The sequence below is a fragment of the Pleurodeles waltl genome, chromosome 11 (assembly GCF_031143425.1).
Source record: "Pleurodeles waltl isolate 20211129_DDA chromosome 11, aPleWal1.hap1.20221129, whole genome shotgun sequence".
Taxonomy (NCBI): domain Eukaryota; kingdom Metazoa; phylum Chordata; class Amphibia; order Caudata; family Salamandridae; genus Pleurodeles; species Pleurodeles waltl.
In genome coordinates, this window is record NC_090450.1 from 379348145 (window position 1) to 379374835 (window position 26691).

General features: G+C 46.2%; 1 protein-coding gene across 2 annotated transcripts in view; it reads right to left on the reverse strand.

The window, feature by feature from the left end:
• The window catches only part of YEATS2 (YEATS domain containing 2), a 1667962-nt gene that overhangs the window by 385693 nt on the left and 1255578 nt on the right, over positions 1 to 26691 (reverse strand). The gene's annotated exons all lie outside the window — the stretch shown is intronic.

Consider the following 26691-nt stretch of genomic DNA (forward strand, 5'->3'; position numbering starts at 1 on the left):
CTCCGAGCTGCAGCACAACTTGAGCCACTCTGAGGGACCCAGCACCTAAAGTATGCAAACTGCCAATGCAGACTTATGGGAAAGTAGCCTCTTTCTAGCATGGTTACCCCCATTTTTAACCTGTTTGTCAGTGTGTTTGACTGTGTCAATGGGATCCTTCTACCCAGGACCCCAGTGCTTATGCTCTCTTCCCTTTAAATTTGGTTGTTGGATATTGTTAACACAGTATTTCACTCATTATTGGCATACTGGTGCCCCCTTAAAAGTGCATGGTACCTAGGTACCCAGGGCATTGGGGTTCCAGGGGATCCCTATGGGCTGCAGGACGTCTTTTGCCACCCATAGGAAGCCCATGCAAAGGCTTCAACAGGAATGCCATTGCAGCCTGTGTGAAATGCTGCATGCACAATTTCACAGCTATTTACACTGCACCAAGTCACTTATAAGTCACCCATATACCAGGCCTTCCAACCCTGAAGGCTTGGTGCAGAGTACCTGTGCCAGGACTGCTGCTGCTGCTGGGCTGCTGTGTCTACACCTCCAGAGGGGCGCCAGATGGGGACGCGCTTTCAAGGAGGGGGAAGGAGGCGGCAACTCTCTTTCCAGGGCGGGAGCCCTTTAAACCAGCAGCAGCGCTCCCGCCTCGCGGGACGTGCTTTTAAGGAGGGGGAAGGAGGCGGCAACTCTCTTTCCAGGGCAGGAGCCCTTTAAACCAGCCCTTTAAATCAGCAGCAGCGCTCCCGCCTCGCGGGACGCGCTTTCAAGAAGGGGGAAGGAGGCGGCAACTCTCTTTCCAGGGCAGGAGCCCTTTAAACCAGCAGCAGCGCTCCCGCCTCGCGGGACGCGCTTTCAAGGAGGGGGAAGGAGGCGGCAACTCTCTTTCCAGGGCAGGAGCCCTTTAAACCAGCAACAGCGCTCCCGCCTCGCGGGACGCGCTTTCAAGGAGGGGAAGGAGGCGGCAACTCTCTTTCCAGGGCAGGAGCCCTTTAAATCAGCAGCAGCGCTCCCGCCTCGCGGGACGCGCTTTCAAGGAGGGGGAAGGAGGCGGCAACTCTCTTTCCAGGGCAGGAGCCCTTTAAACCAGCAGCAGCACTCCCGCCTTGCGGGACGCGCGCGGGCGGCGCCCGGGCCAAGGGCGGGCCCGTGCTGCGCCCGTCAGCGACCGGAGGAGGCCGGGCTGGGCCACACCATTTTCATCTTGATTTTTGAGGACGGTGACCAGCGGACGAATATACTTTAGTCACCCGAACACCTTACCAACATAGGTGAGCAGTACTTTAGGCCCTCCTGTTGTTTTAGCCTTTTTTAACAAAGCCTCAGTGGAGCGAAATCAGGGTGGGAACAGGGGAGGAAAAGCACCTACAGAAAAAGACTGTCAAACTTTGGGGCTGGACTAAAGTGTTTTATCAAAGCAAGATGGGCAGACGGAAGGGGGGGGATGCTTCTGGAAAAGGCAGGCAACAATAAGACTCTAGACTGTTTCCTCCAAAAAGCGGTAGGGGCATTAGAAAAAGAAATTGAACTGGTGGAGCGCCGTCTAACTGCCCCCCCATCGACGGAGGCTCCACCGAAAACTCTTCCACAACTTCTTCACCCACCCGCTTCTCGGCCTACCTTGGCAATTCCACCTCCAACCACCCAAATGTCTGCTGAAGAGTCCCTGGAAAATGCTATACATCCCCCAGAATCTACACAGCCTCTTCCAGATAGGCCTGCACCCACCCCAGAGCACAACTCAAAGGGCAAAAGAAAACAAGGGGAGGCAAACTTAAAGAATAAACGGGCCTGTGTTTTGAACTCCCCCAATCATGCCGTGCCTACTCGGACCAAGGACTGTATACCTGCCCAAGCTACTAAAAATGGCAATTCAGATATAGCCTTTATAATAGATTTCATAAAAGACGAGCTCTCTAAAAAGCTATACCCTATAACAACTCGCCTATTAGCCATCGAGGAGAAACTTGACAGTCTCATCAAACTCAACCAGATGACCATCTCTTCCTCACTAGATTCACAATATTCCCACCAAAATTTTCCCCCGAGCCCTCCAGTCAACAGTGCCAGTAGCCTTCCCCTATCATCGAGCATGGTCCATAACCCTCGATCATTTTGTCCTGATTCTTTGTATCAACCAGTGAAGGCTCCAACTGCTAGACTGGTCAATGCCCCTAAAACTAAGTGCTCTAAGACTGATCCCCTCTTCTCAAGGGGGATTGACGAAATTGCTTCTTCTAATAATATGGGTACAAAACTGCACAAAGATACCCCAGATCAGACCCACCGCCCAGCAGATCGGATGCATAGGGATCAAGGAACTAATATGAGAACTTTACACATACCACCGGAAGCTTGCCCTTATGTGCTTGTTATCACGAGTGTTCCTAAGCTCAAATCCAACATTTCCAAATCATTTACAGAACTGAAAAATAAGGTCATTCACTGGCTACATAGATACGCTAGATTTGCTTTTCATATGATACCCTCAATATTAATGGTGAAGAGGGTGGGTTGGGTGGGCCCACTTAAGAATCCCGGCACAGGGGATTATATTGTTATCAACTTCGATGCACCTTCCCTTATCCAACAGCTTTCCTTGAACGTGTGCCAATCTAACCCTCTAGGGGGAGAAATTTCTCTATGTAGGCTCCAGGCTTTCTACCCTCACAAAGTTGCACCAGCTACTAAGGGGGCGATAATGCCACTCAGAGGTCCCACTAGTTTGCAGATGCAGCCTGACCCCCAGTCGAGGTGCAGCCCTCTCTCGCTTTCTGAAATTGATTGACTAAAAGCTAGCACTGCATACAGTTCATCTCAGCCTCAAGGTTCTAAAAATTGTGATAAGAAGCACCCTATAGTTGGAAATACCGAAACATATGAAATAGGGTTAGGTAATCCTGAGGCCGACCAGACCCCTATTGCAGACACCAGAGATTCCACGCCAATCTCCGCACCTGCCCAGCCAGATCCTTCTAAGATGGAAACCAGTAACTGGCTTTCCTTCTGTGACCAGAGTTTGGAAATTTGTATCGGGGGAGTAAGTAAGGAGGGCAAGGTGAATGAGACCAATTTAGCCCCGGATTTAATAGATCCCAGTAATCATGGGTATTCACCACCATTTCAGATACTCGAACTGCTCACGCCATGCCCCGATTCAGACGGGGCAAGTAATATCTTGGGCGATACTGTAGTGGGAAACCCAAATTTGGCTGGTATAGATATGATTGAAAAGGGTATAAAATCTCCCCACGGCACTCCATTTGCAAGAGAGAACTTTGTGGCTGAAGTTCTCCAAGACAAAATAGATGGTCTAGACACCATTCTTAGTTGGAATATTGCAGGGCTGGAGAATAAAATGAGTAATCCTGAATGGGGCAAATTCATAGATGAACATAAAATATGTATTTTCCAAGAAACGTGGGCACTGGAGCCCAAATACAAAATCGGTTACAAAAGTTACTGGATCCCAGCAACTAAGGTGAACTCAGGGAGACCCTCAGGTGGGCTGCTTATAATGCTTAGCTGTTCCCTTAAATGTCGGATTGAAACAATTGACTTGGGTTGTCCCAATTTGATGGGTTTATCAATACCATCCCTTAGTGAGAAACCACTTTTAATAATTAATATTTATAACAGGAGCTTGGGTAGCAAATATGAGTCAGACACATTGACTATTTTGGATAGCCTCCTCTCTTGTAAATCACCTTCCCACTTTATTCTTATTGCAGGAGATTTTAATGTCACTTTTGAACCCTACTTGCTGGCTCAGGAACTATATAAAGATGAGGACGCCTACTGGAGTATTCCTCAACTGGTGTCAAGCAAAAGACCAAAAATGAATAGACTAACATCAGGTTGTGGATATTACACTGGCACATGGCCTGCAACGGTCGCTCCCGCTCGGACCCTGATCTTCACCCTACATTTAGGCGTGGAACACAGAAGAGCCAGATAGATTATATTTTGCTTGATATCCGGCTGTGGGGCCATATGGTTGACATGAACATTGTAGAACATGAGGAAAGTGATCATGAGCCATTGATTTTATCTCTTAGGAATTTATTCCCCCTACTTGAAGTCTCTTGCCTCAAGACCCATGAGCAACAGCTCGCACTGACCAATAATAGACGAAACGTTAGATGGGAATCCTTGAGTACTGACACAGTCACCTTGGCATCTGTGTACAGACAGCTGGCTGATCACATGGAACGCATACCTCAGCTTTTAGAAGATAGTGGTGGGCTTATAGTAGCCCACACACAACTATTTAATTTTCAAAAAAATCTTTTTACTAACGAGTCTGCAAAAAAAGTTAAAAAGAAGTGCAACGCAAGGTGGTTCAATGCTGTATGCAGGGAAGCACAGCACAAACTATTGAGAGCTTTAAGAGGGGGTCAGTCAGACCATATAAGGAAAGCCAGGAAAGACTACAAACAGGAACTAAGTAGAGCCCGTAGGAGATGGGATGAATCCAGATGGGTTTCCCTCCTGTAGTCTGCTAAAATAAATGACACCATATCTGAACCTGATTTCCAATACAGTAGCTGCAGGAGCACCTGTCCCGAGCTCCTGGATGGGAGCGGAGATAGTTCCCATCTTTAAGAAAGGCAGCCCCTCTAACCCTGCCAACTACCGTCCAATCTCCTTACTTGACAATTTCCAAAAACTTTTTGCAAAGCAAATTTTGTCCTGTCTAGAAGAATGGATTCTGGAAACCAATGTCATTTCCGACCTGCAAGCAGGGTTTAGGCCAGCAGTTAGTACCATAGATCAGGTGCTAAGATTTCTAACAATCAAATGGAAGACTGTGGAAGTAGGAGGGGGCAACCTCTTTGTAGTTTTTATTGATCTTAAGAGCCGCGTTTGATCTGGTCCCCAGAAACCAGTTATGGCTGACATTAGCCAACATGGGTATCCCACATGGTCTCTTAAAACTTATCGCCCGATTACACGAGAATTCCTTCGCACAAATCAGGAGCGGTAAGGATGGTGACTTAACAGATCCAGTGGCTATTGAGAGAGGAGTCAGACAGGGTTGTGTTTTGGCCCCTACCCTTTTTCTTTTATACATAAATAATTGTATTAAGTATTTAGCAAATTGCACTAATGACTCCCCAAAGTTGGCCGGGATTAAAGTTCCATGTTTACTCTATGCGGATGACACTATCCTGCTGGCCAAATCATCCATGGGAATCCAGAATCTGGTCAACCAGTTCTGTGCATTTTGCAGAGATTACGGGTTAGATATTAATGTTAAGAAAACCAAACTCATGATATATAGCGCCCCGAACAAGAAGCCCAGAGCAAATATAAAGATGGATTCAGCTCACCTGGAGAGGGTAATGGAATACGATTACCTGGGCATTAGACTATCTGATAAGGGCAGCTGGGATGCAGCTATAAGGAAAGGGGCACTTACCATCAGCCAAAGATGTGGAGTGATAGGACGTAAGGCTAGCACTGCAGCAAGCCCCCCTCTGACTCTTATTTCTGAAATTTACAAAGCCCAAATCCGTGCCGCTGCCCTATATGGAGCAGAACTTTGGGGATCACACAGACAACTGGACACCCTTCAAACCAAAGAAAATAATTTCCTTAGACACATATCCAGACTAGGGAAGGGCACGCCGATGCTCCTCCTAAGACTGGACCTGGGTTTAAACAGTATTAAAGATACAGCATACTTAAGGCCACTTCTGTACTGGGTTAGACTATGGAAAACGGAAGAACTCGAACCCTTTAGGACAGCAGTCAAAGAACTATTGTCACCTTGCTATAGATGGAAAAAAGTTCGTTGGTTAAGGGAGATGAAAGCAGCTTGGGTCAAATTGGATTTATCCCATTATTGGGAGAATCCCGAGATGATTCCTGGTAATGCCAGACTGTTGATTAAAGACCGATATTGGGGAAAAATCTATGAGGAATCTCTCGGCTCAAATGGGTTAGGTCGGACGACAGCAGAGTTCCTACTGGTCAAGCACGAACCTTTGCCTGAAAGCTTCCTGGATCTCCCTATACCAGCCCGTGCCAGTTCTCTACTACTTCAGTTCAGATACGGAACATTGGCGGTCAACAGCTTCACGGCTCGCTGGTCGTCCAATAGTCCTTTGTCTGACAAATGTATAAATTGTCATCTATGCAAGGAAACTTCTGAGCATGTCCTATTTTTCTGTCCTTTGTACAGATGCCCTCGAGGAAAGTGGATTATTCCTCTGTGCAAAACACTGCTAACACAAAACCGAACCAGTGTATATAGAATATGTAAATATGACACTTCCATGCTGATAGTGAGCTCTGTTTCCAAATACTTGGCAGTAGCATGGACAATCCGCAGCAGGATCATTACAGATCTTAATCCACTGGTTGAAGAACGGTCTAGAAGTTAGCGGACTAGAGCCCTGTTACAATAGTCTGGGATTTTAAATATAATTATCAGTGTGATCTATTGAGGATATCAGACTGTATCTCCGTGCATGTTGTCTAGTGGGTTACCCCAATTAAAGTGATTTATAGTTCCCTAGCATATATTATTTTATAAACGGCAAGATGCAATTTATTTGACTAATTTACTTAAGAGAACTGACCAACCTAGGGCAACCTTTTCCACTGGTTGACTTCTAACTTTTGTAAATAGGAGCTATTGCATGTAGTTTTTATGATTTATTTTATGTATAAATCTGTTTTAGAATAGTTTTATATGTTTTATCAGTAACAAATTGATTTGTATTATCTTAGCATTTAGCGTCTTGCATAGGGTAAGATTGAGGTACTATTTTAAAAGTCTTGTTTTAATTATTTATGAAACTTTTTATGTAGCACTATGAACCTTTTCGATAAGCAGTGTACTAACTGTTAATGCTTCCTTTCTACGTGATGGTTTACGATTTCTATCTTTTTGTATGTATGACTATTTCTAATTTTTTTAATGGTCTAAACTTAGACCGAATAAACTATTGATTGATACCTGTGTGTGAGGACACTCCTGCACTAGCAGAGGTGCCTCCATTTCGTCCAGGACCATTTTCCAGGACTTTGTGAGTACGGGGATGCCATTTTATGCGTGCACTATACATAGGTCACTACCTATGTACAGCTTCACAATGGTAACTCTGAATATGGCCATGTTTGCTACCAAACATGTTGAAATTATACCCAAGGCTTTTGCAAGCATTGGTTGTATGATTCCATGCACTCTGGGGGCTCCTTAGAGGACCCCCAGTACTTCCATTACAGCCTTCTGAGGTTTTCCAGGCAGCCCCACCTGCTGCCACCTCACATGCAGGTTTCTGCCCTCCTGGGGCTAGAGCAGCTCAGTCCCAGGAAGGGAGAACAATGTGTTTCCTTTAGGAGAGGGGTGTTACACCCTCTCCATTTGGAAATAGGTGACGCAACCATGGGAGGGGTATCCTCCCCCAGCCTCTGGAAATGCTTTGAAGGGCACAGATGGTACCCTCCTTGCATAAGCCAGTCTACACCGGTTCAGGGACCCCCAGTCCCTGCTCTGGAGTGAAACTGGACAAAGAAAAGGGGAGTGACCACTCCCCTGTCCATTACCACCCCAGGGGTGGTGCCCAGAGCTCCTCCAGTGTGTCCCAGACTTCAGCCATCTTGTTTTCCAAGGTGTGGGGACACTCTGGGGGCCTCTGGGTGGCCAGTGTCAGCAGGTGATGTCCGAGAACCCCCCTGATAGGTCCATACCTGATAAGGTAGCCACTCCCCCTCTCAGGGCTATTTAGGGTATCTCCTGTGGGTTTCTCTTCAGATTCTACTTGCAAGTTTCCAGCAGGAATCCTCCTGAACTACTACTTCATCCTCTGACCTCGGATCGACTGCAGACTGCTCCAGGAACCGCTGTAACAGCAAGAAAGTATTCAGAGGGAACACTTTTCCTCTGCAACTTCAGCTCCAGGCAGCAAATGCAACAGTTTCCACAGTGTGTATGCTCTGGTGAATCCCTGTCTTCACCCTGCACCAGAAGGACCGAAGAAATCTCCTGTGGAGTGAGGGAGTCACTCCCCTGCTAAAGCAGGCACCTTCTAAGTCGACATCCGGTTCACTTGGAATCCTCTCCTGGCGACGAGCGTGCACGTTGGAACAGAGGCTGGACCCCATCGACACAGACTGTCCTGAGTCCCTGCTGTCCCAATTTGGAGGACACAAGACCTTCCCTTTCCCAAGAACGACAGTACCCCCCGTGCACCACGTCTTCTTCACCTCCTGAGGCCTCTCTGCACTATTTGAAAAATTCCTTCTTGCACAGCCTGGCCCAGGTCCCCCAGCACTCTATCTTGCGACGCTCAACTCGCTGACTTGTTCTCCGGCGGCATGGAACCTTCCTTTGTAGTGGTGCACCAACTGCATTTTGCACCTCCTTTGTCCCCATGCCCTGGGACTCCTGTGGGTGCTATCTGGTGTTCTGAGGGCTCTCTGAAGTGCTGAGAGCCCCCTCTTCCTCCTCACACAGAGTTGAGGCCCCCAGGTCCCTCCTGGGTCCAGATAGCTCCACTTTGACGCAAAACGCGACTTTGTAGGAACCAAGGCTTGTCGGAGGAATCCAGTGCCAAAACTCGCCTGCATCCAACTTCACTTCGTGGAACATCCAGTGCATCACGGAGGAAACAGCTGACATCTTCCTTGGGTGCATTTCTGCAGTATTCGTCCAACCGGGGACTCTTCTTTTGCACCCTCTTCTGGGTTGGCAGGGGCTCCTGTCCTTCCTGGAGCTTCTTTCAACTTCTGGACTTGGTCTCCTTCCTTTGCAGGTCTTCGGGTCTAGGAATCCAACATTTGTTGTTTGCAGTCTTGCAATACCTCTAATCACAACTTGTATTGTGTCCTAAGGAAACTTGCAGTACTTTACTCCTGCTTTCCTGGGCTTTGGGGTGGGATATTTTACTTACATTTGCTGTATTCTTAATCTTCCAGAGATTCACTACACACTACACTTGTCTATGGGGGAATTCGTGATTCGAATTCCACTTTCTTAGTATATGGTTTGTGTTGCTTCTAGACCTATTTTCTCCCATTGCATTCTATAGCATTTCTTATTGTTTGCACTATCCTATGTCTAAATACTTACCTTATTCTGGTGTCTAGTGTATATATATTGTGTATCATACTTACCTCCAGAAGGAGTATTGCCTCTAAGATATTTTTTGCCTTGTGTCACCCAAATGAACTACCATTATTTTTGGTAACACTGAGTATTGTCTTTACTTGTGTATAAGTACTGTGTAATTATAAGTGGTATTGCACGAGCTTTGCATGTCTCCTAGTTCAGCCTAAGCTGCTCTGCTATAGCTACCTCTATCAGCCTAAGCTGCTAGAACACTACTACATTTCACTAATAAGGGTAACTGGACCTGGTGTAAGTACCCAAGGTACCCAGTAAAAACCAGGCCAGCCTCGTACACCAGCACCCTGCTCTCAGTGGAATTTGGGGAGCTCCTGACGAACTGCTGGTAAGACTTTGGCTGTAAGCCCCTACATCTTTAAACCCAGAAGGTGAACCCTTAAAACCGACTGCACTTACCTTTATGCATTATTGACTTTTGCTTTCATAGGACTGCATTGTGCGTAAAGTCCCACAGGTCTTAACTCTTTACTTCCGTGTAAGAAATAATAACGAAAGCAGTACTTACTCTTTTGAAAAGTTCTTGGTGTCAAAACAAATAAAAAGAAGTATTTTTCTAAACTGGTCTTGGATTTATTCTTTGAGTGCGTGTCTCATTTATTGCCTCTGTGAGTACTACAAATGCTTTGCAGTGCCCTCTAATAAGCCTAACTGCTCACCCTCACTACCACAAAAGAGAGCGTTAGTATTACCTACTTTTGCCTCTGTCAACCAATTGGGGATCCACTGGGCACTCTGCATGGTGTACTTTCTTTTAGTGCACCACATAGAGAACTAGCGTCCTACATATGCCATCTGACATGTGTCACATGCAGGATGAAGGAGGCCTTGTGGTCCAGCAGCCTTAGAGTCATTCTCAATGAAATCCAAGATAGAGGCTGAAACACTTGTATCATAGCCTGAATACCCAGGACTCGATGCTCAGGAGGATAAGCCCTAAACTGCACTGTGTCCAAAACAGCTTCAATGAAAGGGAGCGTCTGAGAATGAGTCAGGTGTGACTTTGGCACATTTATAATGACCCCAAGTGAATGCAGGAGGTCCGCCGTAGTCTGGAGCCTGGGGCAAGCTTTCCTTCAACAGTCAGTTGATGGAGGTGGACTGGACCGCCGCCTCCCTGATCCATGAGGGTGGTGGATCCCACACCCCCGGCCATGTAGAGGATAAGCAGCATATGCAGCACTGTGACTGGACAGGAATGGATGTGGCTGGGTGCTCCTTCCATAGCCATGAAAAGAAGACTGAGAGGGACGAGGGGCCGCCATGAGGTCGAAGGACCAGACCGTAGCATGGGAATCCTTGAAGCGCTCAAATGCCGAGTCTGCTTTTTCTAGAAGAGATGGGTGGTATCAAAGGGCAGGTCCATAAGGTTGGCTTGGACATCCCCGTAAAGCAAGACGTCCTCAACCAGACGTAGAGCTTGGAGGGCCACTGGCGATGCAACATTGCAGTCATGTCCAGCCCACATTGGATTGTGAACTTTGCTATGTCTCTCCCATCAGCAACTGTTTGCAAAGTACAGCCGGGTCTTCTCTGGGACCTGTGGCAGCACTTGCGCAACCATATCCCACAAAGTATGGGAATAAGTTCCCAAAATGCATGCAGTGTTCACAGACTGCAATGCCAGGATGGCGGAAGAAAACATCTTCTTCCCAAGTGTGTCCAGCCTCTTGGATTCCCTATCCGGGAGTGCGGAAGCAAACACGCCATGGAAGGGAGAGGATTGGAGGTGTTGCGTGAGGAAACTTGGGTCACCTGGAACAGGGCGGTGGGCAATTGTTCTGTTCACAGGAGCCCCAGTGCTGGGCTTGGACCAGTTACCCAGCAGGACATCCAAAAGAGATTTATTGAAGGGGAGCAGGGGTTTGGCGGATGATGCTCCAGATTGAAACAACTCCATCAGGAGGTTACTCCTCACTGCCAACGAAAGCAACTCAAGTTGGAATAGTTTGAAATAGTGTTTTAAGCACTGCTTGACCAACATTTGCTTGTTGGCGAGACAACACATCCGCACAGTAGTGTTTAGTGAATGTGTGTGGTATGGACCACGTGGCTGCTTTGCATATATCTGCCATTGGTACATTTCCTAAGAATTCCATTGAAACTCCTTTTCTTTCTAGTACATTATATGCTTTAGGAGTTACTAATAGCTGTCTTTTAGCTTTAAGATAGCATGTTTGAAAACACTTTACTATCCATCTGGCTAATCCCTGTTTTGAAATAGAATTACCCTTAAAAGGTTGGTGAAAAGCCAAAAAAAGTTATTTAAATTTCCTGAAAACTTTTGTTCTATCTACATAATACATGAGAGTTCTTTTGAAATCAAGAGTGTGAAGAGGCTCAACTCCTCCTGAATGGCCCGAAGGGTCGTACGTGGTTGAGTAACAAAAAGAAGAATATCGTCGGCAAATAATGAGATCCTATGTTGATCAGAGCCAAATTGAATGCCATGAAAATTCGGATCGGCCCTTATCCGAGCTGCTAGTGGCTCCACACCAAGCGCAAAAAGCAGCGGGGAAAGAGGGCACCCCTGTTTGGTTCCCCTGGACAGATAAAAAAAATCAGAGATCACCCCATTGACACATATCCGTGACCTGGGGCCCGAGTAGTTGCTCATCACCATCGCTATAAACTGCTCCCCAAACCCAAAGCGCCGAAGGGTCGCCACCAAGAAGGACAATTCCACCGGGTCGAAATCTTTCTCAGCATCCAGTGCTAACAGAATAGCCGGGACCCGCTTCTTCGCCACCTCTTCCATCAGGTGGATGACCCTTCTAAGGTTATCATGTGTTTGCCGACCCTTTATAAAACCGGATTGATCCGGATGAACCAAATCCGGCAACACCCCTTCAAGTCTCGGGCAAGTATTTTGGTGTAAAGTTTTGCATCGAGATTAAGCAGGGTGATGGGCCTATAGGAAGCACAAAGCTGGGGGTCCTTCCCCTCCTTAGGAATGAGTGAGATCAGCAAGGCTTCTCCCCATAGTGGGGGAGAGTGTGCTCGATTCTTATGAAATTGAACAGTGCAGCTAGATGGGGGACAAGCTCTGCCCCAAAAGTCTTGTAGAAATTGTGAAGCCATCAGGACCCAGGGCTTTGTGCAGAGGAAGGGAGTCAATGGCATCCCTTACTTCGTCCAACATGAATGGGGCCTCTAAAAACTCATTGGTATCCCGGGAGACCTGCGGAAGCTGAAAAGGGCGCAAACAGATCTCCTGGGGGGAAGCACTCGGGTTATCTGATATATACAAGCGAGTATAAAAGTTCCTCAAAGCGCGCGCTTTCTCCTCTTCTGAATAGTGCTTCCCAGAATCATCCCACACTTGCAATATGTAGCCCTTAGATTGCTTAACCCGCAATTGCCTGGCCAGGAGAGAGCCGATTTTGTCTCTGGAGGCTTAACAATGCCACCTCTGCCCTTTTCAAATAGATAGATTGCAGTTTGCCTTTAATGAAGGTTACTTTCCTCTGATTCTGCAATGTAGGGGAGAGCTTGTGGGCCCACTCAGCCTCCTTCAATGCACTCTCCAAACCTCATCTCTCTTTGTTTTTAACCGACAAAAGTGAGGTCGCTAAAGAGATGCACGTGCCCCGGAAGACAGCTTTAAACGAGTCCCAAATAGTAGGGAGAGGGGTGTCCCCAGGTTTATTACTCTGAAAAAGTCCCTGATAGCTCTCCTCAATTCATCTCGAGTCGTTGGGTCCCTTGCCAACAGGTGTGGAAAATACCAGTGGCCCCCGCCGGGATTTCAGAAGGGACCACTCCAAACCCACCTCAACCGGTGCGTGATCTGATATAATTGTCTGGTGGATAGTGGCCGTTCTGAGAAACTGTCGAAGGGGCTTGCTTAAGAAAATATAGTCAATCCTAGAACAGGACCTGTGAGAATGGGAGAAAAAAGTGTAGTCTTTTACTGTAGGGTGAAACGCGCACCAAGAGTTAAGAAATCCCAATCTGTGAAATGTCATCTTAATGGATTTTGCAAAGGCACTGGTAAGCGGTCTCTGGGGATGTGTTGTGTCCTGAGCAGTATCCCAGATCAGGTTGAAGTCTCCCAAAAGCACTATCTCACCCTCCGCAAGGCCCCCCAACACATCCAGAAAGTGCAATAGGAACTGTGTTTGGCCACTACTAGGCGCATATAGTGTGGCTATCGTACAAACCTGGCCTCCCAGGGAGCCCTTGAACAACAAAAATATGCCCTCCTTCTCTAGATGTGACCCCGAAAGCTGAAAGTGTGTGGATCTATGAAACAGCAAGGCTATCCCACAATGCTTTGTTATCGCAGAGGCAGTATATATCTGCAGGTAATGTCTGTGCTGATGTCTACGGCTGTCACACTTCTTGAGATGTGTTTCCTGCAAAGCCACTATATCTTATTGGTGTTCATCAAAGAATTTCCGCAGCTATGACCGCTTGTTAGGTGAGTTCAGCCCATTAAAATTCCATGTTAAAAAGTGTAACATCATGCTGATGCGTCTAATGAGCCCTCGCCTATGAGTACTTCTGACCGAATGTGTCGCCCTGGGACCCTTTTTCTCCCCCCTCCATCCCTTAACCACCCCGTGCCCCCCCCAAACTGTTCACCCACATGAAATAGGGACAACAAACAGTAATCAAACATCAAGAATGACAACCAAAAAAATAACATCATAGCAACTATAAGTCTCTGACATTGAAACGGGAAAATCCGTGTGGTCCTCATGATCGGGAGGGGGTATTCATCTGCCTCCACCCCCGACAGAAGCACATATAGTGTCCGGTGCAGGAACTTCCTTTGCTGCCCCTGGAGGGATGATAGAGAACCGCTCCGGAAGCGTTCAAGGCGCCAGCACTCCGCCGGTCCATCCAAAGCCTCCACACTCTCCCCTGGGAAGAAGGACCCCACACAGCCCCCTCAAAAGCCTCCACCTCCGCTCCCATGCGATCTCCCAGCTGGCGGTAGTCAAGTGCACATACTACTACTTGGGGGCTTTCCTCCCCCTTCGCTGCAACCTCCAGTGATCCCCAACGGGAGACATGACGAACTCCTCTCGATGCTGCGACTCCCCCTGCCCAGCAAGTCCGTTGTCCACACTCCTCTCTGGCAGACCCAGGGCAGCTGCTGCCTCCCCACACTCCACAAAGTGGTAGGGCTTGTTGATAAGTTCAAAAGCAATGCCAAATGGAAATGTCCATCTGCACTGAATATTTCGCACTTTCAACTCATCCGTGATCGGGCAGAATCTCTGCTGTCGGAGTAGCTGGGGCAATGTCCTGGAACAGTACACATTGAGCACCTTGAAAGGACACCACATCCTGTCGCCTCGCCTTCTGAAGTATGCGCTCTTTAACCTTGAATGAGCTCAATTTCACCAAAATAGTGTGGGGTCTCATTCTCAATGGCGGGGCAACTTCCCACCCTATACACCCTTTCAATCTGTACAGTACTTCTGGATGATCATCGCCCAAGAGAGCTGAGAAGAGACCAACCACAAACGCCCCCAGATCCGGACCCTCACTGCCCTCTTCCAGCCTCCGCACTCTAATGTTATCTCTTCAAGGGCGGTTTTCCAAGTCTTTGCATTTAAGTATCGATAGTTGGAGTTGCGACTTGAGTTGCGAGACCTCCTTCTCCAAAGGACTTACTTGTTGTTTTATCCCTTGGACCTGAGTTTCAAGGTCTAACGTGCGGGTCCCCACTGAATCCACGTCTGCTAGAATAGAGGTCCTGCGACTTGTAACGCCTGATTGAAGCGCCTCCAGCACCGACTTAAAGTCAGCCGTGAGTTCCTCTCGCGATTCCGCCTTAAAGGTGCGGAGGGAGGACAGAAGATCCTCCTTGGTGAGTGCCATGTCGCCTGACCGCTGCGTCTCGGGCACCCCGGATCCGGCAGGCGTGAAATAATTAGAGACCCTATTAGATTGTAGCTTCCTCTGAGGCATAAGCGCCCCCCAGACCTCACTCACCTTGGTGCTCTTCTTATCACAATAGGTGTTACTCCTGCTGCTGGCCCCCAGATGCTCCTCACTGAGACATTTTGAGGTCAGGCAGGCCCCAAAAGAAAAACAAACGGGCCTCCAGGGGCCTACCATCACCCCCCCAGTCCTCTATGGGGAGGGGGTGTACGCCATCCAGAAAGCCCTACACTGCGGTCCCCGGCCTATGCTCCTCGCTGGGGCCGCCCGGTACACTCGACTCTGCAGGGGTGGCCGTGCCCTTCTCCACTTGCGCGGGTGTCTGGAGATCACAAAGAAGCCCTACCCCCCCCGCCGGATCGCCGTTGCTGCCTCCTCTCCCCCAGACCCAGGGGAGCCCCCCTTACCTCACTTGTGACATTGTCCAGGGAGCCACACCAGCAAGCGGTCCCCCAAAGACACCTGATAACAGGTCTGCAGGAGAGGGTGGTCAAGGAGCCTCCGGGCTTCACAACCAATCGGCCACGTTGGTTGGCCCCCAGAATATGCTTTCTTGCACTAACAACGGTGATATTATAAAGGTGGGAAAAAAGTGCTGGGAACTAATAGCACACACATTATGGGCTAAGCAACAGAAAGGGATTATAGTTCAACTAACTATAACCACGGGGAAACGATACATGAAGGGATAGAAAACAATTTAAACCAGACTTCTCCAACAGATAACTTGTGAGCAACGGTGAAGCTCTCCAGCTCCCTATTAGTAGCTCTCCTGTGTGCATCCAAGGTGTAAGGAAATGCCTCCTTGGCATGGTCATCCCCTAACTTTTTGCCTTTGCTGATGCTAAGTTTTGATTGAAAGTGTGCTGGGACCCTGCTAAGCAGGCCCCAGCACCAGTGTTCTTTCCCTAAACTGTACCTTTGCTTCCACAATTGGCACAGCCCTGGCACTCCGGTAAGTCCCTTGTAACTGGTACCCCTGTCTTATGCCACCCTGGGGACACCTCACTCAGCACATGCACACTGCATCACAGCTTGTGTGTGCTGGTGGGGAGAAAATGACTAAGTCGACATAGCACTCCCCTCAGAGTGCCATGCCAACCTCACACTGCCTGTGGCATAGGTAAGTCACCCCTCTAGCAGGCCTTACAGCCCTAAGGCAGGGTGCACTATACCACAGGTGAGGGCATATGTGCATGAGCATTTTGCCCCTACAGTGTCTAAGCAAAACCTTATAAAAAAATAAGGGGATTCGGAGGAATTAAAGGTCCAGTGCATACCCTCCAATAACAGTTATTAATAATGAAATGCACTGTTCCTACAGAGCAAAAAGAAGAAGACAGGGTGAGTACTAGGGGGTCCTATTCACTAGGAGCAAGAGTCCTCACACACCCAAATGGGTGTCATGCTTCATCATCGGACCAGCTCCTCGTCAGACTTGCGCTGCAATGTCTGACGGGCACCACCCTTTCGGGGGGCTCTTTGCCGGAGTTCTTTTATGATGATGCCACACTATCCCGCAGGTGAGTAGGGAAAAAGGAAAAGAAAGGAGAGCAAAAAATAAACAAGGGGTAAAATTGGCTCAAAAACCCTATATAAGAACTATCTTTATTAGTGGAGGAATTAAAGGTCCAGTGCATACCCTCCAATAACAGTTATTAATAATGAAATGCACTGTTCCTACAGAGCAAAAAGAAGAAGACAGGGTGAGTCCTAGTGGGTCCTATTCACTAGGAGCAAGAGTCCTCACACACCCAAATGGGTGTCATGCTTCATCATCGGACCAGCTCCGCGTCAGACTTGCGCTGCAATGTCTGACGGGCACCACCCTTTCGGGGGGCTCTTTGCCGGAGTTCTTTTATGATGATGCCACACTATCCCGCAGGTGAGTAGGGAAAAAGGAAAAGAAAGGAGAGCAAAAAATAAACAAGGGGTAAAATTGGCTCAAAAACCCTATATAAGAACTATCTTTATTAGTGCGGGGTGCAGGCCAAGATTAAAACAATTACTCTTGCTCCTAGTGAATAGGACCCCCTAGTACTCACCCTGTCTTCTTCTTTTTGCTCTGTAGGAACAGTGCATTTCATTATTAATAAGCAAAACCTAAGACATTGTAAGTGCAGGGTAGCCATAGGAGTATATGGTCTGGGCGTTTGTCAAACACGATCTCCACAGTTCCATAATGGCTACACTGAAATCTGGAAAGTTTGGTATCAAACTTCTCAGTATAATAAATGCACACTGATGCCAGTGTGCAATGTATTGTAACATACACTCAGAGGGCATCTTAGAGATGCCCCCTGAATGCCAACCCACCTTCTAGTGTGGGGCTGACCAGTTTCTGCCAGCCTGCCATAACCAGACGAGTTGATGACCACGTGGGGGGAGTGCCTTTGTCACTCTGTGGCCAGGAACAAAGCCTGCACTAGGTGGAGGTGCTTCACACCTACCCCTGCAGGAACTGTAACACCTGGTGGTGAGCCTCAAAGGCTCACCCCCTTTGTTACAGCGCCCCAGGGCATCCCCGCTAGTGGAGATGCCCGCCCCTCTGGCCACTGCCCCCACTTTTGGCGGCAAGGCTGCAGGAGATAATTAGGAAAACAAGGAGGAGTGACCCCTGCCTTTAGAAATCCTCCATCTTAGTTTTGGAGGATTTCCCCGATAGGATTAGTGTTGTGCCCCCCTCCTCACAGGGAGGAGGCACAAAGAGGGTGTAGCCACCCTTCAGGACAGTAGCCATTGCCTACTGCCCTCCCAGACCTAAACACACCCCTAAATTTAGTATTTAGGGGCACCCCAGAACCCAGGAAATCAGATTCCTGCAACCTGAAGAAACCAGAAGGACTGCTGACCTATAAGCCCTGCAGAGAAGATGGAAGACGACAACTGCTTTGGCCCGAGCCCTACCGGCCTGTCTCCTGACTCGAAAACCTGCAACCAGCGACGCATCCGACAGAGACCAGCGACCTCTGAAGCCTCAGAGGACTGCCCTGGACTAAAGGACCAAGAAACTCCTGTGAGCAGCGGCTCAGCTCAATTTCAACAACAACTTTGCAACTTTCTTGCAACTTTAAAGAACTTTACTCTCCCCGCCGGAAGCGTGAGACTTCACACTCTGCACCCGATGCCCCCGGCTTGAGATAGAGAGAACCAACACCACAGGGAGGACTCCCCGGCGACTGCGACCCCGTGAGTAGCCCGAGACGACCCCCCTGGACCCTTACAGCGACGCCTTCAGAGAGAATCCAGAGGCTCCCCCTGACCGCAACTGCCTGTAACAAGGGACCCGATGCCTGGACCAAGCACTGCACCTGCAGCCCCCAGGAACTGAAGGAACCAAACCTCAGTGCAGGAGTAAGCCCCAGGCGACCCTCTGCCTAGCCCAGTTGGTGGCTGTCCCGAGAAGCCACTCCCTCCCCCTGTGCCTGCCTGTACCGCTAGAGGTCCCTCCATTGTTTCCTATCTAAAAACCGACGCCTGCTTTGCACACTGCACCCGGCCGCCCCTGTGCCGCTGAGCGTGTGTTTTGTGCACCTACTTGTGTCCCCCCAGTGCTCTACAAAACCGCCCTGGTCTGCCCCCGAGGACGCGGGTACTTACCTGCTGGCAGACTGGAACCGGAGCACCCCTATTCTCCATAAGCGTCTATGAGTTTTGGGCACCTCTTTGACCACTGCACCTGACCGGCCCTGAGCTGCTGGTGTGGTAACTTTGGGGTTGCCTTGAACCCCCAACGGTGGGCTGCCTATGCCCAGGAACTGAGACTTGTAAGTGTCTTACTTACCTCACAATCCAACCTTTACTTACCTCCCCCCAGGAACTGTTGATTTTTGCAGTGTCCACTTTTAAAATAGCTTATTGCCATTCTAACAAAGACTGTATGTATTTACTTCAAATCTTGAACTTGTGGTTCTAAAATTAAATGAAGAAAATATATTTTTCTATATAAAAACCTATTGGCCTGGAGTAAGTCTTTGAGTGTGTGTTCCTCATTTACTGCCTGTGTGTGTACAACAAATGCTTAACACTACCCTCTGATAAGCCTACTGCTCGACCACACTACCACAAAATAGAGCATTAGAATTAGCTAATTTTGCCACTATCTTACCTCTAAGCGGAACCCTTGGACTCTGTACACACTATCTCTTACTTTGAGATAGTATATACAGAGCCAACTTCCTACACAAGGCTTCTTAATAAGAACTTTTTTTTCAGTTGAAATAATGTATGTATGCCAACATGTAGATTCAAGACAAGAATATATGTATTTTCAGAACTCATGAGCTGATGTTTGGAGAAAAATGCCTGAATTTCCAAAATATACTAAAAGCTGATTTCTGAGTGATAAATCATGTGCGTAGACTTGTTATTATTAGCATTAGTTTCATGGCACTGCAGCTGTGGCTGTTCTGTGTTACCCACGTAGAGGCATTCCAAAATAACAAAACCTTTTTTAACATTGCATTATGATCACTGCAGATAATTTTACATACGATGGCCACTAAACTAACCTTGTCTGATGTGGTAAGTATTACAACACTAATAATATCAGTAGACTACAATGATTTTCAAGTAGCCCCTCTTACACAAATGTTGGGAGTCCCCTGATTTCGACACTACTATGTGGATTTATATTCTTCAGAACCCCTCCAGACACACACTAACCAAGCTTATTTATCAGATATACTGCCATCGCTTACAACCCAAGAATCCACCACCCTTGAAACAGACATCATCATGGAGGAGGTTATCTCAGGGATCGCAAGTGTATACCTTGGGAAAGCCCCGGGTCCAGACCGCTTTACTACCTTGTTTATAAGACATTCTGCCCACACCTAGCTCAGGTTCTATACAACACGTTTGCTACCACTTGCTTGATAACACCAACTATGCACAAGGAAGTTATCACTGTAATTCCCAAACCAGGGAAGGACCCCACACAATGAAAATCATACCACCCTATGTCCCAATGAAAAAAATATTTATGGGAATACTGGCTTGTTGACTCAGCAGTAACATGTAGGGATTAGTGGACCCAGATCAAACGGGCTTCATCTCCGAAAAAGGCTGCAGTAACAACACTAAACACATAATACAACTTTGATACCAAGCAGCTTTAGACACCCACATTCTTACTCTCAACTGATGCACAGAAGGCCTTTGACTGGGTTCTTTGGCTCTTCTTCATATGGGTATTGGATGAGATTGGTCTTGGACAAAGATTTAAAACCTGGATAATGATTGATTACTCTGACCCAGTGGCTAAGGTCCGAGTTATTGTAATTCTGTTGCACCCTTTAGATGTTTGTAGGGGAACGACACAGTGCCAACTATTCCTACTCAACCTCATGCTATAAAAACTTTAAGATTACATTCCGAGCAAAGGGGGTGAAATTCTGAAAACAGCAATCTAAAACAGAATTGTAGATGACGTGTTGATTGAGATCTGTAAGATCTCATGCCATTACAATGACGTTGTGTACAGCTATACAGCTTATAAGAGAACTGTGGGGGAATATAAGGCATAAGAACATGGTTCATGGCTCCACAGGTTTTGGGAGGTCAGATATGGAAAAGCTTTCAGCAGTCATGGAGAAATGGGATACTCAATTTGAGAGAACCTAGGGACAGTGAATTGATTTTCTATCAACATAATACAGACAGTTACCTGCTCCAGGTACCTCATAGCCCTTAACATTTCATACTCTTATTCAACCCAATAGACACATACAACACTATGCAGTCTGCAACACAGCTAAAGATGAGGGATCCCAGATATCAAACATTTACATCAAATGCTTAAGACACCGCATGTTGCAGTCAGAATCGGATGGGCGGATGGAGAAGGGTTGGGGGGAAGTTTTTTTTTTTTCCCCTCATCGGTTGGCACTGTTTGGGTTATATAGTTAAAACATTCCACATATTAACCTCTTCGTTGCTAGCCCCCACCCACAAATTCCAACCCCGCCCCCCCCTCAGCCCCTCCATGCTAAGCTTTTTTGGAGCTATTTGGGGTAGTTTGCATTTAGGACTCCATTATTTTTCGTCACAAGGTATCCACGCCAATTTGTGTCCTTTTTTTCCAACTTCCTGGGTATTCTAAAGGTACCCAGGGTTGTGTACTCCCCTGGAGGGGACCGGAAAATAAGCCAGAATACAGCTACATTTTGTGGTTATGGGGAAAAATTTAAAAAAGTGTTGCATAAGAAAATTTCATTTTTTTCCCCCTGCAAATGGCAACAACGAAGGGTCTTGAGTGCTAAAATTACCACCTTCCAAGCTTACATGAATAGGCAGACTTGAGTCAGAAAAACGTTTTTCAACACTGTTTTGGCATTTTACTGGGACATTGTGATGCTATTAATTGTGTTTGACCAATGACTTTGTGTTTCACCACTGCGCATATTAGTTGCTCAATGTTCACCAGTAGCACATTATATGTTTTGTTCAGTTTAGCTGCCTATTGGCTTTAACATGGAGTTAGCCATTAAATTCTGTATTCAGTTGAGCTGCCTATTGGCTTTGACATGGCATTAGACATTACATTCTGTATTGTAGGTTAGCTGCCTATTGGCTTTAACGTAGGGTTAGACATTGCAGTTGAGACATTACAGATGTCTGTGTTTTTCCACAAGATGGACCAAGCTGTTTTCTTCACACCAGACCTTAGCTGATAAGAGCACGGAGATTTTGTGTTTACCTCGCAATCCAGTCTGAGAGCGGAATTGCTCAGGAGAACTGGCCACTCTCCAAGGCTGTTCGCCTCTCACACTGAGTTTGCTTTTAAGGATGACTCTGGGCTACAGTGAGTTAGATTTGAATCTGCTTGACTTCAGGCTGGAGCTAGACGTCAGTTGCCAGTCTCCCGTTTGGGTAGAAAATATCTTTCTCGCACTTGACCGGAGTCATCAACTTTGCGAACCCCAGAAAGATGAAGCTGAGTTAGGCCTTACTGCCTTGCCCATACGGTGATGAATTTGACTTTTATGCTTTGCAGTTATGTTATATATTTGCTGTGTACATTGCAACTGAGAAGTACTGTGATATATTTTGCTTTCATTGATGCAACTACTTTTGAATGTGTGCTTCCAATCTACTAATTTCGTCTCTGAGGAACCTGTGGGTGGGAGAGAATTAACAACAATAAAGGTCTTCTTTAAACTCAGAAGTGCATTCCAGAAAGGTTCTGTAAGCTCCGATAGGAGATAAGTGGGAAAGCAGAACAGACATAGTCTATTTTTTCTATTTTTTGTGCTTTCAACCTCCTTCCAGTTAGTAGTAAAATGGGTGTAAAACTAATGGTGGATCCCAGAAAGTTATACGTTTCTGAAAAATAGACAAAATTCTGAATTCAGCAAGGGGTCATTTGTGTAGATCCTTCAAAGTCTTCCTAAAGAAAGTAACAGTTGAAATGAAAAATATTAAAGTTAAGTTGAAATAAACAGCCATTCGTACCTACATTTTCATCTGTAACTCCTTCTAACTATGGCAGATTTCCGAAAGCAATATACTGTTACATCTGCTGGACCTTTCTGGTTGTGGGAATACAGAAGGCTTGTAGGTTCACCAAGAACCCTAGGAATGCAGAGCTAATAACTAAGCTGCAACTTGCAATGTTTTTCATTGTGTACCAGTTATACAGCAATTCATTAGCTGAAGTATAAAGAGTGAAAAATAGGCATCAAGGAGTAGTTATTTGAACATCTCTGAATTTGTAGGTACCCATACTAGCATGTGAATTAGAAGGGATTTCTCAAAATGACTTTCTTACACACTCTCTTACATTTGAAAAGCGCGAACACAGAGAAAGACAATTGGCAAAACCCATTGTTCTACTATTTTGTGTTCATCTAATAAGCCCCTACCCACATTCTGACCCCCCAGGGACAGCAGTAAGTCACGTGGATCCCAAGAATTGTTTTATATTTGACAAAAGAGGGTTGGGGTTTGCCCAAAATGGGCAAGGCAGTGCCCCCACCCCCAGAAGTAGGTACAGTCTTTCTGTCCTCCCGGGGGCGCAGATATGGGTTATTATCCCTAATCTTACCCCTGCGGGAAGTGTACTCCTATGTGCGTCTCCTGGGGATACACCTCCTCTATTGCATCTTTTTGTAACTCTTGTGCCCCCTGCTGAAAAATGTTTATCTTTGCAGTTCTGACTTTATGGTTAGACGTTTTTGCATACAATTTATGTAACTGTGGTTATAAACCTTTTAACTTCTGAGGACACCCAATTAATCATTATTGGAATCCGGGGATATATAGTGCGCCATTAATGGAAGTTGAGAGAGCCGCTTAGTCAATTATGATGATTTGAACTTCAAAACAATTTGCAACAAAACAGAAACAAGCATTTATCAAACAAATGCACACAATATATGAAATATTTCATTTAATCCTTTAACATATATAAAAAAAAAAAAAAAAAACATGTAATTACAATGGGGAGGATGGGGCTTTGCTAAATTCAACTTAGGTCGCCCATCGCCTACTCTGTTTGTTGCATGTGCAATTGCTCCCACAAGTCATTCTAAGGACACTAACTTTATTTTAGTCCCCAATTTCAAAGTCCTTCACATTTATGGAGCGTTTTAAAATGTTAAATTTTTCAATTTTGCTTCTTTATTGGCATATACTTGATTAATCTGTTAATATTATTGAATTACCTAAGCAGTTGCAGATCCACAGAGTAGTCATCATGGATTCCCAAGGGTCCCCGGACCATATGTTGGGAACCGCTGATAGACAGTATCCATGGTTGATTATGCTTAGCACCTAATTGTCTGTTGTTATAAACTCCCAGGTGCCAAGGAAATCCTATTTTCTTGAGCCCCCCAGCCCTCTCCCCCACACCATTGGTGTTGAATGTAGCACGGGCTGTCGTAAAGAGTTATTTTGTGGTGACTGCTAACCCTCTAGAGGCCTGACCTGTTTTATCTCTGGCATGGAAGGTATGTTTAGGATGGTGTGATTGTTGTCACGGTGGTGTTTTAGCACATCCCACCCTCCCCCCACAATTGCTTACCTATGGAACTGGGGAGTGTATATGTAAGTCTACCCTGACCTTTTCTGTCAATAAATTCCCACATTTTATAAATTTCTTCTCTTGTGGACTGCAATGCTGCCTCTGCTTTTCAGTGACATTAGCCATTTTCTTGCTTGTCAGCCCGCATCTGACCTACTTCGGGACAGAATAAATGATTACCTGAAAAAAGCATATCTATGGTGTTAGCCTGGGTCCCTATTTTGAAATGAGATGTGTAACTAGTCTTGTCTCTATATTATTTTCCTGGTTAAAAGATGTCTGCTAACTGTGTCAGCTGAATCTAATGCAGATTTCGGGCATGAATTTGTTCCCCCTCTTCTATAACTGATTTTGCCCTCTTTTGGAATTCCACCGGAAGGTATTTATTGAGATTCTCCATGTCATTCCAGTGTTGGTGAGCATACCTATAAGAGCCCATAAGAGTTTGCTATGCACCACAGGGTGGCCGCTCCACTCTCCATTTTCCTTCCTGCTGACTGTCCATGCCTGGTGGTGACTCTAGGGAAGTTGGGGATTGTGCTCTCTTTCCAGCCATAGACACTATGATGGAGTCAGGTTCCGCATATGTCCTCATACATTTAGCAGATCTATTGAACACCCCTCTTCTCTGCAATAAAATACTTGTAAGCAGAGATACATATTAATTCTTTCTGTGCATTTCACTTACGGTTTTCAGTTAGAAGCATCCCTTCATGTCTACCTTCTAAAAGCATCTACTGCTTGCTTAACAACTCCATGGCACGTAGATATATAATATGGTGTAGAAGCCATTGAGAGATACAGGTCTAGCTCATCCTGTGGGGAGTCTAATGATTATCCTTCCATAATCTCCCCCCACTGCTTCCTGAATGTTGTACATGATTTCTTCCTGAGCTGCCTCAACCAACACTATGATATTCCCCCCCCAGCCTACTTCCTCTGTTTCCAACTCAACATCTGGTGATTCAATATTTTAGCTTAAGGGCGGTCTTCTGCCTCCAAAGAGCTCTTTATGCACACTGCCTTCTATGGCTTGTAAGCTAAACTGGATTCCATGAAAATAGTTATTCATTAAATTTTCAATTTTTATAGAGTTTCACTTTATTTTTCTGTGATGTCGATTGTAATGAAAGTTCTTTTCTCCCCTTGCTCCATCTCTTTGTAAGCTGATGCCTGTCTTTCCTTTTTTGAACGCAACAGTCTTCTGAAGTAGAGCCGATGCTCTTAAGTAATTCCTACTCAGAGTCTTCTTTGCACCCAGAAGGAAGGGATTTGTAGACAACTTCCTCAACTGATTAATTCTTTGTTGTTTAGTGTTTGCCTTTAGGTGACCTGTGTTGATCAACCGATGTTTTCAACTTACTCCTTTTTTATCACAGGCTTAGCTACGTTGATCTTCGACTATTCCAAAAGCCTTTTTTGGGGCACTGTGAGTTTAGGATCAGTCTTTTTGTGAGTAGATATGTGAGCCTCAGTGTCATTGTGTGGGAATTCTTTGAGAGCTGTATGTTGCTTTCCCTTATCCTTCAAAGATGCCTTTATATCTTTCACGTGTGAGAAACCCACTTCCTCAACTGATGGAGTTTTTCTCCTCTGCCTCCCCAATTCAGACTGCCCTGATATGTCCGCTGATCCCAGGGCATAAGTAATATCTTGGTTTTAAAAGCTATCAGGCATAGCAGCTTTCAGGCTTATGGTCTCTTGAGACGCAGAAAAGCATACTCTGTGCTCATTGCTAAGAGCTATCTTTTAATGGCAATTGGGGCAGAACTTAAACAGCATGCTACAAAATGGCATTGAAGAGTCTCAGGGACACTAATACCAGTGGATAGCATTCACATGGAAAAATCTGAATCCTCAATCCAGCATCAATTGTGATTACTCTCCCTACAACTTTGACTATTCCTCTGAGTTCTTTTAGCCTATTTTGAAGGTTTTCCCTGGAGCTCTCAGTCAATGGGCTCGGAGATCAAAACAATCTCCCAGCTCAGTGCCATGAGTTACCTAGCACTTCTTAAATATGGCTACCAAATTATTTGGTTGCAGCTGTGGAGTTGTGCAGCCTGAGCACTTTTTAGGCTGCTAGAGGGCTCCCTAAGGACATGCCTGCAGTATCAAGGCCTGTCCACTCTCTCTTAGAATGATGCAGCGGCTGCCTCCTGCTAAATCATAGATACCAGGTGCTTCCAGGGTACAAAGAATAAATGTTAAGAGTGTCCAGTGGGATGCCTATTGTACTAAACTACTGGGACTAAAGAGATACAATGTTTAGAGTGCTCTAAGGGTAAACTAATTAGCAAAAAAGGCATGGACAAACATGAGGGTGTGCATTTGGGTAAAAAGAAAGCAAAACATTTAAGCACAAATGAAAAAGACAACCACACAAAAGCTTTTCATCACTCAATATCATAAAACTACAAAAGCCAAATTTAAGGACTCACCCAAATTGGTTAGTAAGGAACTATGATGACATATCAGAGAGGTCAAAGAAATCAAATTCCAAGACTGCCCATTAAAACAATGATCCAACATTGTTAATTTAAATTCTGTATACACTCAGAAGTTAGAAAGAGTTGAACTCTTCCAACAAGCATTTTAATCCGGTGTGCTTGCTACAGTAATGTACCCAGAATTTAAA